Raw genomic sequence first — 15,183 nt, forward strand, 5'->3', positions numbered from 1 at the left:
CCAGATTGAGATTCATTAGGTCAGAGGTGGGACCTCAGAATATATATTTTTAAATACATACTCTTATGTGTTTCTAATAAGTAGACTGGTTTTGGAATCATTGAATTATGTATTAGAATACGTAATTAAATAATGTATTAGAGAAACCTAGTATTGAAGTATAGTTAATATTGTCATAGGATAACTCAGGACTCACCTGAAGTCTTGGTCTGAATTCTGTATATTTTGATCTGAAATATGGTGGACAGTATTCTTGTGGTGAAAAATACACCTTATAAAGAGAGAATTATTAATTTTAGACTGCTTGTAAAGCAAGTATATTTCCCAAGATAATGTATAGCAGGTTCAAGCAGAAATAAAAGTAGCAAAAAATTGAAATTTCAGGATATTAATTTTTTTATATCATTGTTCATTTTTAAACAGTATTTGCTTCCCACTACCCCCCCTCAGGTGTAGTCCCCATAGAATTTCCCTCACCAATGCACCCGTGCACCATCACCACAGTCCCCTGTGCTCCTCATTCCCACCCTCTCCCACCTCCTCCCCTGCAGGATATCTCTGATTTATAATTGTCTGTTATTGTTTTGTTGTGTTTTGTATTGTTATTATTTTTTAACACTGATGTAATTTTATTTTATTTTATCTTATTTTTTTAACACTGATGTAATTTTAAAAGGTTGCAAAATGCTTTAGACACTATATTGAGTTAGCATTTTCAGTGGTTCTCAAAAAGGTATCACACCATGCCAAATTAATTGGCAGATATAATTCCAATCAAAACCTCAGAGTTTATAGAACTTGCCAAGATAATTTTAATACTTCATAGGTGAGAAACAATATATAAGAAGTATCAAGAAAATGATGAAAAAGTAGATATGCAAATTCCCTACTGATAGTAAAATGGGTTTTAAGCCATAGTAATTAAAGTAGTATAACAATGTAGTAGAGACAGCAAAATCATCTACTGGGACAGAATACAGAGTATTGAAACAAGACATGTTAATAAGTAATTTTAGCAAATAATAAAGGTTATACTTCAAATTAGTGGGAAGAAATGATCTATGTAGTCAAGGCTCTCATTTGCAAATTATAGAAACTAGCATAATTTAAAAAAGAAACTTATCTGGGCTAACAAAATTAATTTATTCCTTCATTCTAAAGAACAAAAGTCTTTCATGTAAGCTGGGAGAACCACAGGACAATAAAACATGGTAGCAGGGTGTTAATGGTAGGAGATTTCAAATTTGTATAAAGAAAGTGTGAAATCATACTAATGTTATTTAATGTAACAAATGTAGTTAGTTAAGTCAATTATTAGTTTTATCTAAAAAATTAAGGTAAATGAAGGTGCCAAACTTTGAGCAATTACAAATAGTGAGTATGCATTTCCAGCAATTTTTTTCACTTTATTTGTACTGTGACTAAAAACACATAACATGTACTAAACAGAATGCTTAGTTAAATAGAAAAAATAAAAACACATAACATGGTGGTGGGGAAACTGGTGACTGCACCTGAAGTGAGAAATCCTACACTGCGAAAAAATAACAATGTTTAAAAAATAGTTAAAGTTTAAAAAATAAAAATAAAAACAATTGACCACTTTTAAGTATAAAGTCCAAAAGTGTTAAGTATATTTATCATTGTGCAACAGAGCTCTACAACTTTATTTTGCACAATAAAAACTATACTCATTAAATACCAATTTCCCCTTCTCCGATCCCTCTATCCCTGGCAATTACCAGGCTTTTTCTTTTTTCCTGTATCAAAACTAGTCATTTTACTATCACCAAACACTGACTTTCTATTGATAGGGAAAATTAAATCCTTTATTCTTCCCCACCTTTCTTCCACCCTGACGTTTGGGGAAATGATTTAGTCCCCAGTCATTGTGAAGGGTTAAATAGAAACTAATCAAGCTATATCTTGAGCATCTTAACTTATGCAGAGGCTCTGAAAATGTGAACAAACTATTGAAAGACTGTCACCTGAATCAGCTATAAAATGGAAAAGATGTTAGTCCTTTGCAAATCAGGTTAGCACTTCAGATGCTTGTCTCAAAATACTGCATTTCTTTAGCACACTGTCTACCTTGGTTCATAAAACAAAGAAGCAAACAAACAAAAACCTCTTCTTTTAACTTGAAACAACTTCAAAGCTTATTTTATCAGAATTCAGAAGATTTTGCAACTTGTTTGTGAAGCAATTAGCTTAGACTTTCAGGAATTTGTTCTAGAACTCTGCTAGGTCTTCAGTTTACAAGCTTGTTGCCCTAGGTGATAGATTCTTTCAATTTTCTAAGTCTCTTGACTGTAGACAACCTGTGCTTTATGGGTTGCCAGGTAAATAGTCTTGTTCAATTTAATTTAGTTTTTTCTCATATGAAGATCTATCTCTGGTAAGGAAAATATTAAGGTAAGTTATCCTTTTTTTTTTTTAAATTAAACTATTTTGAGATGTGGTAGCATATATCTGGAGAGTTGAGAACCTATAACTCTAAATCATATACAGTGTTGTAAAACCAACATTACCTCACTAAAAAATAATACAATAAAACTATTAAAGAAAAAATAAATAATTAGAGGTATGTTTCCTCTATCCTCATTTTTTTTAGGTTCTCTTTTTAATCATCAATGGATTTTGAATCTTATCAAATACTTGTTCCCTGTGGGCTATTTGAATATTTTTTTAAGTTTCAACATTGATTTATTTACAGTTTTTTTGAGGCTATTGCTTTTATAGTTGTTTTATAGTGTTTGTGTTAGGTATTATAACATATTTAAATAGCTTATCATAATCTACTGGTATAGATATTTTACCTCTTCACGTGAAGTACAGATATCTTCCTTCCACTTAAATCCCTTCATGTTCCCTATTTTAAAAACTGTCATTATTTCCTCTACTTACATTGGATATCACAGCAGATGGGGTTATATTTTTGCTAAACCATTACAGATTCTTTAAGAATGCATGAAAAGCAGGGTAGTCACTCAAATAAAGGGAAACTTTTCCCAGTCTGATGTTCTTTTCTTTCTGAAGTCCCATAACTTCTGTTTATCTCTTTCTTTTTTTATATATATTTTTTTCTTTTATTTTTATTTTTTTTAATAAATTTTATTGTTATATTCCCCATACAATTGCAGCCCCCCCATTCTGACCCCAATCCCTCCCCTCCCGCCGCCGCCCCCCTAAAAGTGTCTCTGGTTCATAGTTTTTTGTTGATTTTGATTTTCACTTTCTTATATTCATTTTCCTGGTCCCTTATTTAAGTTTTCTAGATTCCTGCTATGAGTGAGACCATCCGGTATTTTTCTTTTTCTTTTTGGCTTATTTCGCTGAGCATGATCCCTTCCAGCGCCATCCATGTTGCTGCAAATTGCATGTGTTTATCTTTTTTGAATGCTGAGTAATATTCCATGGTATATATGTACCACATCTTCTTGATCCAGTCATCTATTTTTGGGCATTTGGGTTGTTTCCAAAGCTTAGCTATTGTAAATTGTGCTGCTATAAACATAGGGGTGCAGGTGTTCTTTGGAATTGATGTTTCTGTGTCCTTTGGGTAAATACCTAGGAGTGGAATTGCTGGATCATATGGAAGCTCTATGTTTAGTAGGTCCAGAAATCTCCACACAGCTTTCCACAGTGGTTGGACCAGTTTGCACTCCCACCAGCAGTGCAGAAGAGTTCCTTTTTCTCCACACCCTCGCCAACATTTGTTGTTGCTAGTTTTTTTAATATGTGCCATTCTCACTGTGTGAGATGGTATCTCATGGTAGTTTTGATTTGCATTTCCCTAATGAGAAGTGATGTTGAACATTTTTTCATATGCCTGTTGGCCATTTGCATTTCCTCTTCAGAGAAGTTTCTTTTTAGCTCTTCTGCCCATTTTTTGACTGGATTATTTTCTTTCTTGTTGTTGAGTCTCATCAGCTCTTTGCAGATTTTTGTGATCAGTCCTTTATCATTAGTGTTGTGTGCAAAAATGTTCTCCCACTTGGTGGGGTTTCTCTTTGTTTTTGTTATTGTCTCTTTTGCTGTGCAAAAGCTCTTTAATTTGATGTAGTCCCAGCTGTTGATCTTTGCCTTCACAATCACTGCTTTGGGTGATGTGTCTGTAAAGATGTCTTTGATGTGCAAATCACGTAGTGTTTCGCCTATATTTCCTTCTATATATATTATGGTTTCAGGTCTTATGTCTAGTTCTTTAATCCATTTTGAGTTGATTTTTGTGTATGGTGTGAGGTAGTGGTCAAGCTTCATTCTTTTGCATGTAGCAACCCAGTTTTCCCAGCACCATTTATTGAACAAACTTTCTTTGCTCCAATGCATATTCTTTGCTCCTTTGTCAAAGATTAGTTGACCATAAATCTGTGGGTTTATTTCTGGATTTTCTATTCGATTCCATTGGTCTGTATGTCTGTTCTTGTTCCAATACCATGCAGTTTTGATGATTATGGCTTTGTAGTATAGTTTGAAGTCTGGGAGTGTGATGCCTCCATTCCCTTCTTTTTTTTCAGGAGAGCTTTGGCTATTTGGGGTTTTTTGTGATTCCATATGAATTTTATCAATAATTGTTCTATTTCTTTGAAGAATGACATTGAAATTTTGATTGGAATAGCATTGAATCTGTATATTGCTTTTGGAAGGATGGCCATTTTAATAATGTTTATTCTTCCAATCCATGAGCAGGGGATGTCTCTCCATTTCTTTGTGTCTTCTTCTATTTCTTTTAACAGTGTTTTATAGTTTTCTTTGTATAGGTCCTTTACCTCTTTTGTTAGATTTATTCCCAAATATTTGATTTTTTTGTTTCAATAACAAAAGGGATGGTTTTTTTGATTTCTTCTTCAGATTTATTGTTTGTGTATAGGAAGGCTACTGACTTTTGCGTGTTGATTTTGTATCCTGCCACTTTACTGAACTGATTGATGAGTTGAATTAGCTTTTCTGTGGAGTTTTTGGGGTTCTCTATGTATAATATCATATCGTCTGCAAATAGTGATAGTTTGACTTCTTCTTTTCCTATTTGGATTCCTTGTATGTCTTTCTCTTGTCTTATTGCCCTGGCTAGGACTTCCAGTATTATATTGAAAAGCAGTGGTGAGAGTGGACATCCTTGTCTTGTTCCAGATCTTAATGGAATTGCTTTCAGCTTTTCACCATTGAGAATGATACTGGCTGTTGGCTTGTCATAGATGGCCTTTATGATGTTGAGGTATGTTCCTTGTATCCCAAGAATTTCAAGGGCTTTTATCATGAATGGGTGTTGCACTTTGTCGAAAGCTTTCTCAGCATCTATTGATATTATCATATGGTTTTTATATTTCTTTTTGTTGATGTGTTGGATAACGTTGATTGATTTTCGGATGTTAAACCATCCTTGTGTCCCTGGAATGAATCCTACTTGGTCGTGGTGAATTATCTTATGGATACATTGTTGGATTCTGATAGCTAAAATTTTATTGAGGATTTTTGCATCAGTGTTCATTAAGGAGATTGGCCTGTAGTTTTCCTTTTTTGTGTTGTCCTTGTTCGGTTTTGGTATTAGTGTAATGTTGGCTTCATAAAACGTGTTTGGTATTGTCCCTTCCTTCTCAATTTTTTGGAAGAGTTTGTGAAGGATAGGCACTAATTCGTCTCTGAATGTTTGGTAGAATTCATTTGTAAATCCATCAGGTCCTGGGCTTTTGTTTTTGGGGAGGTTTTTTATTACCATTTCAATTTCGCTAATTGTAATTGGTCTGTTTAGGTGTTCTATTTCTTCTTTATCTAGCTTTGGGTGATTGTAGAGTTGTAGGAATTTGTCCATCTCCTCTAGATTGTTAAACTTGTTTCCATATAACTGTTCATAGTAGTTACTGATTATTCTTTTGATTTCTGCTGTGTCTGTTGTGATTTTTCCTCTTTCATTGATGATCCTGTTTATTTGTGCTTTCTCCCTTTTTTCCTTTGTGAGCCTGGCTAGGGGTTTGTCTATTTTATTGATTTTTTCAAAGAACCAGCTCTTGGTTTCATTGATCTTTTGGATTGTTTTTTTAGTTTCAATTTCATTTATTTCTGCTTTGGTTTTTATTATTTCTTTTCTTCTACTGGTTTTGGGGTTTTTTTGTTGTTCTTTTTCTAGATCTTTGAGCTTCGAGATTAGGTTGTTTCTTTGCGTTCTTTCTTGTTTCTTGATGTGAGCTTCTATTGCTATATATTTTCCTCTTATTACTGCTTTTGCTGCATCCCATACATTTAGGATATTGGTGTCCTCCTTGTCGTTCAATTCAAAAAATTTTTTAATTTCTTCTTTGATCTCCTCATTAGTCCAGTGGTCTTCCAGTAGTGTGGTTTTTAATCTCCATGAGGTAGGAAAGTTCCTTGCCTTCTTTTTATGGTTTATTTCTAGTTTGATGCCTTCATGGTCAGAAAAGATGGTTGATATGATTTCAATCTTGGTGTATCTGTTGATGTTTGTCTTGTGCCCCAGTATGTGATCGATCCTGGAGAATGATCCGTGTGCGCTTGAGAAAAATGTGTACTCCGTTTTTTTGGGGTTTAGTGTTCTATAGATGTCTGTTAAGCCCAATTGCTCTAGGTCCTTATTTAGAGCTTTGGTTTCTTTACTTATTTTTTGTCTTGTTGATCTATCCATTGTTGATAGTGGTGTGTTGAAGTCTCCCACTACGTATGTGTTTTCTCTGATGTCTGTTTTCAGAGAGGACAACAGTTGTCTGATATATTTTGGTGCTCCTTCGTTTGGTGAGTATATGTTAATGAGTGTTATTTCTTCTTGAAGTATTGTCCCCTTGATCATAATGTAGTGACCATTGGGGTCTCTTTTTATCTTTTTGAGTTTGAAATCTGTTTTATCTGATATAAGTATAGCTGTTCCTGCTTTCTTTTTTGGTCCATTTGCTTGTAGGATTGTTTTCCATCCTTTAACTTTGAGCCTATTTTTATCTTTTGTAGCTAAATGTGTTTCCTGGAGACAGCAAAAGGTTGGGTTTTGTTTCTTAATCCAGGCTGCAACTCTGTGTCTTTTTATTGAAGAGTTTAGTCCATTTACATTTAGAGTTAATATTGATATGTTAACATCTGTATTTGCCATTGTGTTTGTCTTTCCTTTGATTTTATTTATTTATTCTTTTAATAACTTTTTTTTTTGGCCTTCTTTCATTGTTATTCGTCCCTCTGAGGTTCTGGCTTTAGGACTCCTTGTAGTATTTTTTGGAGTGGGGGTTTAGTTGCAATGAAATTCCGGAGTTTTTGTTTGTCTGGGAAGGTCCATATTCTTTCTTCAAAGAGGAAGGAGAGCTTTGCGGGATAGAGTATTCTTGGTTGGCATCTGTTTTCTTGGAGTCTGTTGACTATGTCCCTCCACTCTCTCCTTGCCCGTAGTGTTTCTTCGGAGAAGTCTGATGTCAGCCTGATTGGTTTTCCTTTGAATGTTATCTGTTTCTTCCCTCTTGCCAGCTTCATTATTTTTTCCTTGTCCTGGATTCTTGGGAGCTTTACTATTATGTGTCTTGCTGTATTTTTCCTTTCGTCGTGGAAGTTTGGTGTTCTTCTTGCTTCTTGTATATCAATTTTCAGCTCCTTCTTCACATTTGGGAAGTTCTCTTCAATTATCTCTTTGAATATTTTCTCTGTTCCTACTTCTCTCTCCTCTCCTTCTGGTATTCCTATAACTCTTATATTTCCTTTCCTCATGGAGTCAGATAGTTCCCGAAGTCTTTCCTCGTTCTTTTTCCTTCGTACTTCTCTTTCCTTTTCTGTTTTGGTTCTTTTTATTTCTGTGTCTTCAAGATTACTTATTCGTTCTTCCATTTCATCTATTCTGCTTTCATTGCTTTTCCCAGAATTCTTTAGTTCTTCCATTAATTCTTTGATCTCCTGCATTTCTTTTACTTCCCTCTTTAGGGACTCAATTTCTTTCTTCTGACCATTGTTTTCCCTCTCTAGGGACTCAATTGCATTCTTCTGATCGTTGATTATTTTTCCCTTATCATTGTTTTCCTTTATGACTTCTGTCAGTTTTTTAATCACGGCAATTTTAAATTCTCTTTCTGGAAGGCTCAGAAATTCTTCCAAGTTATTGTCGTTGCAATCTGGGGGCTGGCTTTCTTTTTGTGGTGTGCTTTTTCTCTGGAGAGTTGCTAGGTTGCGTGTGGTTCTTCTCCTCCCTACTGTCTGTTTTCTAATTTGCCGTACGCGTTGGGACACTGTGTTGTTGGGACTGGCCGGCATCTTGGGTGGGCTTCTCTGCTCCCCTCTGGTTCCTCCAGGAGTCATCTGTCAGTTTCAAGCAGTCTTTACTGGAGAAAGGTCCCTGTTCTAAAATGCTGATGTGGGGACACACTCCCCTGTGCGCCTGGTCTGCCCCGGCGGTGGGTTCCTGCTCCCCCTCTGGGCTTGGACTGCAGGCCAGAGGGGGTCTGGCGTGGGCGAACTTCCCCCGCTCACCTCTGGCTCCTGAGGAAGCCTTCTGCAGGTAGTCTTTACTGAAGAAATGTCCCTGTTCTAAAATGGTGATGTGGGACACACTCCCTGCGCGTCTGGTCTCAGGCACACTCTTCTGCGCGCCTGGTCTGCCCCGGCTGTGGGTGCTCGCTCTCCCTGTGAGCTCAGACTACTTGTTCGGAAGGGGCCCGGTGTGGGCTAACTCCCCAGCTGGCCACTAGCTCCTTCAGGAGCCTCTGCTGGCTTCAAGTCGCTAGGTGGCGCCAGAGATCTCTCCTAGAGCCCTTGGGAAGCTGATTTTCCACCCCGTGGGACAGGGAGCAGAGCGGGGATGGTAGGGTACACCTCAACGGCTTTGGGGTGCTGTGTCTGCCTTGTGCCCCACCGTCGTGGGGAACCCACGCCCCTAATTTCGTGCCCCGGGTCTCAGTGCCAAAGCCCTCAGTTCCAGGACGCGGGCTGTAGCCCAGATCAGTGGCGCGGGAATGGCGCCTTTTGAATCCCGCTTCCCTGCCTGGGCGCCTTGTTCCTGCTCACTCAAGGAGGGCCTCCACGGTCTCCCCGCAAGCCTAGGTCGCAGGCACGGGGACCTGGGCAGCTGCGATCCGATCTGGATCAGCGCGCTGCTTTCCGGGCAAGCTTACCAGGTGGCCGGGGCTGTGTGCTGGTGCTGGTCTCCTCCTGGGGGGCGGGGCTCTCTTTAATGGCGCCTGGACCTCACCTCCGCGGCGGATCCTGCAGGGTTCTCCACAGCTCCTGTTCACGGGTTGTGGTGGCTGAAATAGTTCCTTTCCACTCACAGTCCCACTTGCTGCGTCCGTTTTTCTTGTTGGCCGTTTTGGTTTGTTGTTTCCCTCCTCTCTGCCAGTGGGAGAGTGCCGACTTTGTGGGCGGGGGAGGGGAGCAGGGTTCTGCGCTTCCCTCCCTTCTGGTCCTCTTTTATGGCAACTTTCTTCTTCGGGCAGTTTGCTGGAGTCGTCCGTTTATCTTTCGTGTCCCAGTTCTCACTGGGACCTGCCGCTTTTCCTCCCTATTAACTTTTTTTAATGGGAGATCTTACTCGCAGCGTCTCCTCGCTGCCATGTTGCTCCGCCCCTTATCTCTTTCTTTTTAGAGACATTTCTTTAGCCATTCCTTAAGTGAATGTTTCCTATCAACAAATCCGCTGCTTCTCCTTTGTCTCAGAATATTTTATTTCTCTTCCTCCTCCCGCTCCTCTTTATCTCCCTCTCTTTCCCTCTCCTCTTGTCCTTCTCCTCTCTCCACTCCTTCTGAGAAGGAGTGTCAATATGTGAATATTAACATTGTGTTATTGTTTCACAGTCTCTGAAACTGTTCTCTTTTTTTCCAGTTTATTTTCTCTCTGCTAGTCATGTTGGTAAATTGATACTGCATCAGGTTCACTTCTCCTATCCTCTGTCATTTGCCCTCTACTACTGAATCCTATCAGTGAGATTTTTATTTTAGTTATTGTCTTTTTCAAGTCTATAATTTCCATTTCATCTTTTTTTTTTTTTACAACTTCTCTCTGATAATTTTAGTTTTTCATTTGCTTGAGGGGATTTTATAATTGCTTGATGAAGCATTTCTATGGTGATTGTTCAAAATTCTTGTCAGATTATTTCAATATCTGCTTCATATTTGTTGACATCTGCTGATGATTTTTTCTTTCATTGATACTGTGATTTTCCTGGCTCTTAGTCAAGTGGTTTTCAACCATAGCCTTGTCACTTTGTGTTTTTTTTAAATCTTTTTTTCTTTTTTAAGATTTATTTTATTTATACAAGAACTGGGGTATAGGCCAGATGTGCAGGAGGGTGAGAGGATTCACCAGAGACAGAGTGGGGAACAGAACAGGCAGAATGACCGAAATACATTGCTGAGGGGAGCAGTGGGTGAGTCAGGAGAGGTCTGCCACACCATGTGGGTTGCTCCGCGGCTGGTGGGGATTGAACCGGCACTTCAGAGGCTGCGGACAGCTTCACAGCACTGCGCTCTACTCCTGCGCCACCAGAGAGGCCCAGCCTTGTCACTTTGGATCTTATATTAGGAGAGGGCTCTGGATCCTTTAAAATCTCTTAAGCAGGCAGCCACTCTCTTGGGGAGCAGCCTGGGGGCAAGCCATATAGTATGTATATTCAGCTTTTCCACTAGCTCTCCCCAGCAAAAGTGAGGCAACAGCTCACACTGCCTTGTTGCAGATAAACAATGAGCTATCCCCTTGACCCTGCTGATATCTTCTTTGTGACAGTGGGGCAAGTAGGTTCTGGTGCTATTGTAATTGGCTTACTAAGCAATAACTATTTTGGAGGAGGCATAAGTAAAGAATTAAATGGTGTAGTCTAAAGTTAACATTATTTTATAATCATTTATAAATTTGTAATTATGAGTAAAAAGATAATTGATTTAAAATGAACTTATAAATTCATAATAAAATGTTTTCCTGATGACAAGCACGGTCAGTAAATATTAATTTCTTCAAAACAATGCAAAAGGTTAACTATGACTTGTAAAAGACATAGCAATATACTTACACTTTTCCCCTTTACATTTGTATTTTTTGGTGCATAAGTCTTATCTTTCATTAATTTGTCTGAAAAATAATGAAAAAATTGATAATATAAGCTGGAATGTGTGGCATTTGATATGACCTGTAGACTTGTCTCTAACTGATGCTTGTGTAGCATAGTGGCTAAGAGCACAAGCTCTGAAGCCAAGCTTCTTGGACTCAGTCTCTGCAAATCACCAACCGTCTAACTTTGGAAAGTTATCCTGCTTCTCTCTGTCTTATCATCTATGGAAAGATTAAGCTCCTTTCTCACAGGATTATTGTGCTATAAAGGGCTAAAGCACAAAATAAATGCCAATTGTGTTGTTACTGTTATCATCATTAATTCTTCCTCTCCACTGACCCCTGATGCACTGGACCCTTGGGTTTGTCACCTAATAGATTACAATGATTATGGTAAAATAAATGTTATCTAATTATTATTTTAATAGTATTGTTAATGTACATACATTAAATAATTAAAATTAAATGTCATCATGCTCTGTACATAAAAGATCATTTTTTTAGTTAGATTTTACTAAATGATTGTATTAGTACTTCTACTTTTCTGGCTGATAATGCCAGTTCCAAAAATAAAATAAAAACTAAAACAGCAAAAATCTTATCACTGTACTCTAGTTGCTTCTGAAAGTTTTTGTGGCTCTTAAGGATTATGTATGTTATTAACATCTATGCTTGACTAGATGTTTAAAAGACATGCTCTTACTTATCCTTCTTGGTATCTCCTTTCAACCTGTCCTCTAGCAACCAATGGCTAATCTTCCATCACATGCTTGTTAGACATACCTTACTCTGTAAAGCTATGGATACAATTTGCATTCCAGGTTTGTTTCATGAGTAGTTGTATATGTCCTCAAGAAAATTTATGAATGTAGAGAGGATTCTTACATAATAAACCAAAAGAATTTATAAAATATGGATCGAAACAATTATGGCCTTCAATGAATGAATTGTGGTTCTGGGCTAAAATGTACATGCAGAAGCAAACTAAATTACTATCAATAGAAGACTGAATCAAGATATGGTAATCCACATCATGTGATACTATGTAGCTGCTATTTACAACAAAATGGAAGATGTCTGAGGGAATTATGTGTAGTCAAGCTAGTCAGCTTAAAGACAAATATTGGACATTTACATAGAGAAGGATTGAACAAAGTAAAATATTGAACTAGTGGATATCAATTAACAAGTAAGATATAGTGGTGATATTAACTGCTTTCCAATAAACAAGTGAGGTTTCTGAGATTGGGGGTGGAGAGAAAGGGTGAAGAAGATATAATAGCCTGCCCAAGAGCAAGATAAAATGAGAATTAAAAACAAGCATTTACTTTTGAAAAAAAGGATACACCATAGGTGTTCAATCCAATTCTGAAATTGATTTGGACTGCTTATAAAGTCTGCTTATAAAGACTTTGCTCATCAGAGACTGGTTCACAGACATTTCTCACAGTCTTTTAAAGAATTTTAACATGAGTTACCTTTTCCATGTCTCAGTTGCCTTCCCTATAAAACTAGGATAATAGTGTCAGCTTTACAGGGTTGTAGAAAGATTAAACAAATTACTATATAGGAACTATTTACAAAGATATGAAGACATGAGGCACTGCAAAGACTTATGGAAATGTTTATTCTTAGTACCTAGTCCCTCACTTCAACTTTAAAATGGGAAAATTGAGACTTTGAGAAACAAACAATAGCCTAAGTTTACAAAGATAGTGATAAGACAAGGCAAGAAGCAGTTAATCCTCCAATTTATATTTTCTTATAGTTGATAGAATATTTTCCCCTTTCAAGAAATACTTGGAAATAATATATTAAGGATCTTGCTGGATGCTCCACCAAATTTTACTCCAAAAGTTCTTCCATGGTTAAAAGAATCCAAAGGATACTAGAATTAAAGTTTTGTAGGAATCATATTATGGGTACCCAAGTAGCTCAGTCTCCTAAAGTGTCTTATAATTCTTGCATGTCATTGAAAATGGTTATTTTTTCTAACATGACAACAAATGGTTTATTAAAACAATATTATAGTACATGCAAAATAAATATTATCTAGAATTTTAAGGTCAGGTGTATTTTCCATTCTTCAATTTTCCACTAATAATATAATTCCATAAATTTCTCTTGCCAACAATCTCAAAACAATAAAGTAATTTACATTGCAAGGAAAATCTTGATAATAGCTATTTTATGAATTCAAATTCTCAATTTAGATGAATATTTAAAATTATAACAATATATATAAGTAATATCTTACCTACAAAAGTAGCCATAGTATTAGGTCTTTTACTTATGCTTGTGGGATATTTTGAACCCTGAAATAAGAATAGATCAGAGAAAATGAATAGAAAAAATAATTAAATATCAATATGATCTTTTAAATTAGCATTATTGATGGCTAAAATAATAAGATCCAATGTTACCATTTTATTATATCTTATCTAATGAAAAGAAAGCATTTACAACTTAACCAGTGAAACTAGAAGTATGGGGATAACAAGTATGGCTGAAACATTGTATTCATAGGTGGTTGAGGCAGAAAATAGCAAGGAAAAAAAGAAGATATTGCTTTGGATACTATTGACCTCTTCTGGTTATCTCCAAGCCCCAGGAAACAAAAAGTAGTAACTTAGATACTATAAATACTATACTTAGTATGTTATTTTTTTTTAATAATAAATTTTATTTTTATATTCCCCCATACAACTGCACATGCCCCATTCTGACCCCAATCCCTCCCCTCCCGGCCCCCACCCCCCAAAAAGTGTCTCTGGTTCATAGTTTTTTGTTGATTTTGATTTTCACTTTCTTATAGTTATTCATTTTCCTGATCCCTTATTTAAGTTTTCTAGATTCATGCTATGAGTGAGACCATCCGGTATTTTTCTTTTTCTTTTTGGCTTATTTCGCTGAGCATGATCCCTTCCAGCGCCATCCATGTTGCTGCAAATTGCATGTGTTTATCTTTTTTGAATGCTGAGTAATATTCCATGGTATATATGTACCACATCTTCTTGATCCAGTCATCTATTTTTGGGCATTTGGGCTGTTTCCAAAGCTTAGCTATTGTAAACAGTGCTGCTATAAACATAGGGGTGCAGGTGTTCTTTGGAATTGATGTTTCTGTGTCCTTTGGGTAAATACCTAGGAGTGGAATTGCTGGATCATATGGAAGCTCTATGTTTAGTAGGTCCAGAAATCTCCACACAGCTCTCCATAGTGGTTGGACCAGTTTGCATTCCCACCAACAGTGCAGGAGAGTTCCTTTTTCTCCACAACCTCGCCAACATTTGTTGTTGCTAGTTTTTTTAATATGTGCCATTCTCACTGGTGTGAGATGGTATCTCATGGTAGTTTTGATTTGCATTTCCCTGATTACAAGTGATGTTGAACATTTTTTCATATGCCTGTTGGCCATTTGCATTTCCTCTTCAGAGAAGTTTCTTTTTAGCTCTTCTGCCCATTTTTTGACTGGGTTATTTTCTTTGTTGTTGTTGAGTCTCATCAGCTCTTTGCAGATTTTTGTGATCAGTCCTTTATCATTAGTGTTGTGTGCAAAAATGTTCTCCCAGTTGGTGGGGTTTCTCTTTGTTTTTGTTATTGTCTCTTTTGCTGTGCAGAAGCTCTTTAATTTGATGTAGTCCCAGCTGTTGATCTTTGCCTTCACTATCACTGCTTTGGGTGATGTGTCTGTAAAGATGTCTTTGATATGCAAATCACGTAGTGTTTCACCTATATTTCCTTCTATATATTTTATGGTTTCAGGTCTTATGTCTAGTTCTTTAATCCATTTTGAGTTGATTTTTGTGTATGGTGTGAGGTAGTGGTCAAGCTTCATTCTTTTGCATGTAGCGACCCAGTTTTCCCAGCACCATTTATTGAACAAACTTTCTTTGCTCCAATGCATAGTCTTTGCTCCTTTGTCAAAGATTAGTTGACCATAAATCTGTGGGTTTATTTCTGGATTTTCTATTCGATTCCATTGGTCTGTATGTCTGTTCTTGTTCTAATACCATGCAGTTTTGATGATTATGGCTTTGTAGTATAGTTTGAAGTCTGGGAGTGTGATGCCTCCATTTCCTTCTTTTTTTTTTCAGGAGAGCTTTGGCTATTCGGAGTTTTTGGTGATTTCATATGAATTTCATCAATAATTGGTCTATTTC

General features: G+C 36.8%; 1 protein-coding gene across 1 annotated transcript in view; it reads right to left on the bottom strand.

The window, feature by feature from the left end:
- The window catches only part of C2CD6 (C2 calcium dependent domain containing 6), a gene marked incomplete at both ends in the record, with an annotated part of 90,845 nt that overhangs the window by 13,884 nt on the left and 61,778 nt on the right, over positions 1–15,183 (bottom strand). The gene's annotated exons all lie outside the window — the stretch shown is intronic.

Source organism: Talpa europaea (assembly GCF_964194135.1).
Source record: "Talpa europaea genome assembly, chromosome: 1".
NCBI classification, from domain to species: domain Eukaryota; kingdom Metazoa; phylum Chordata; class Mammalia; order Eulipotyphla; family Talpidae; genus Talpa; species Talpa europaea.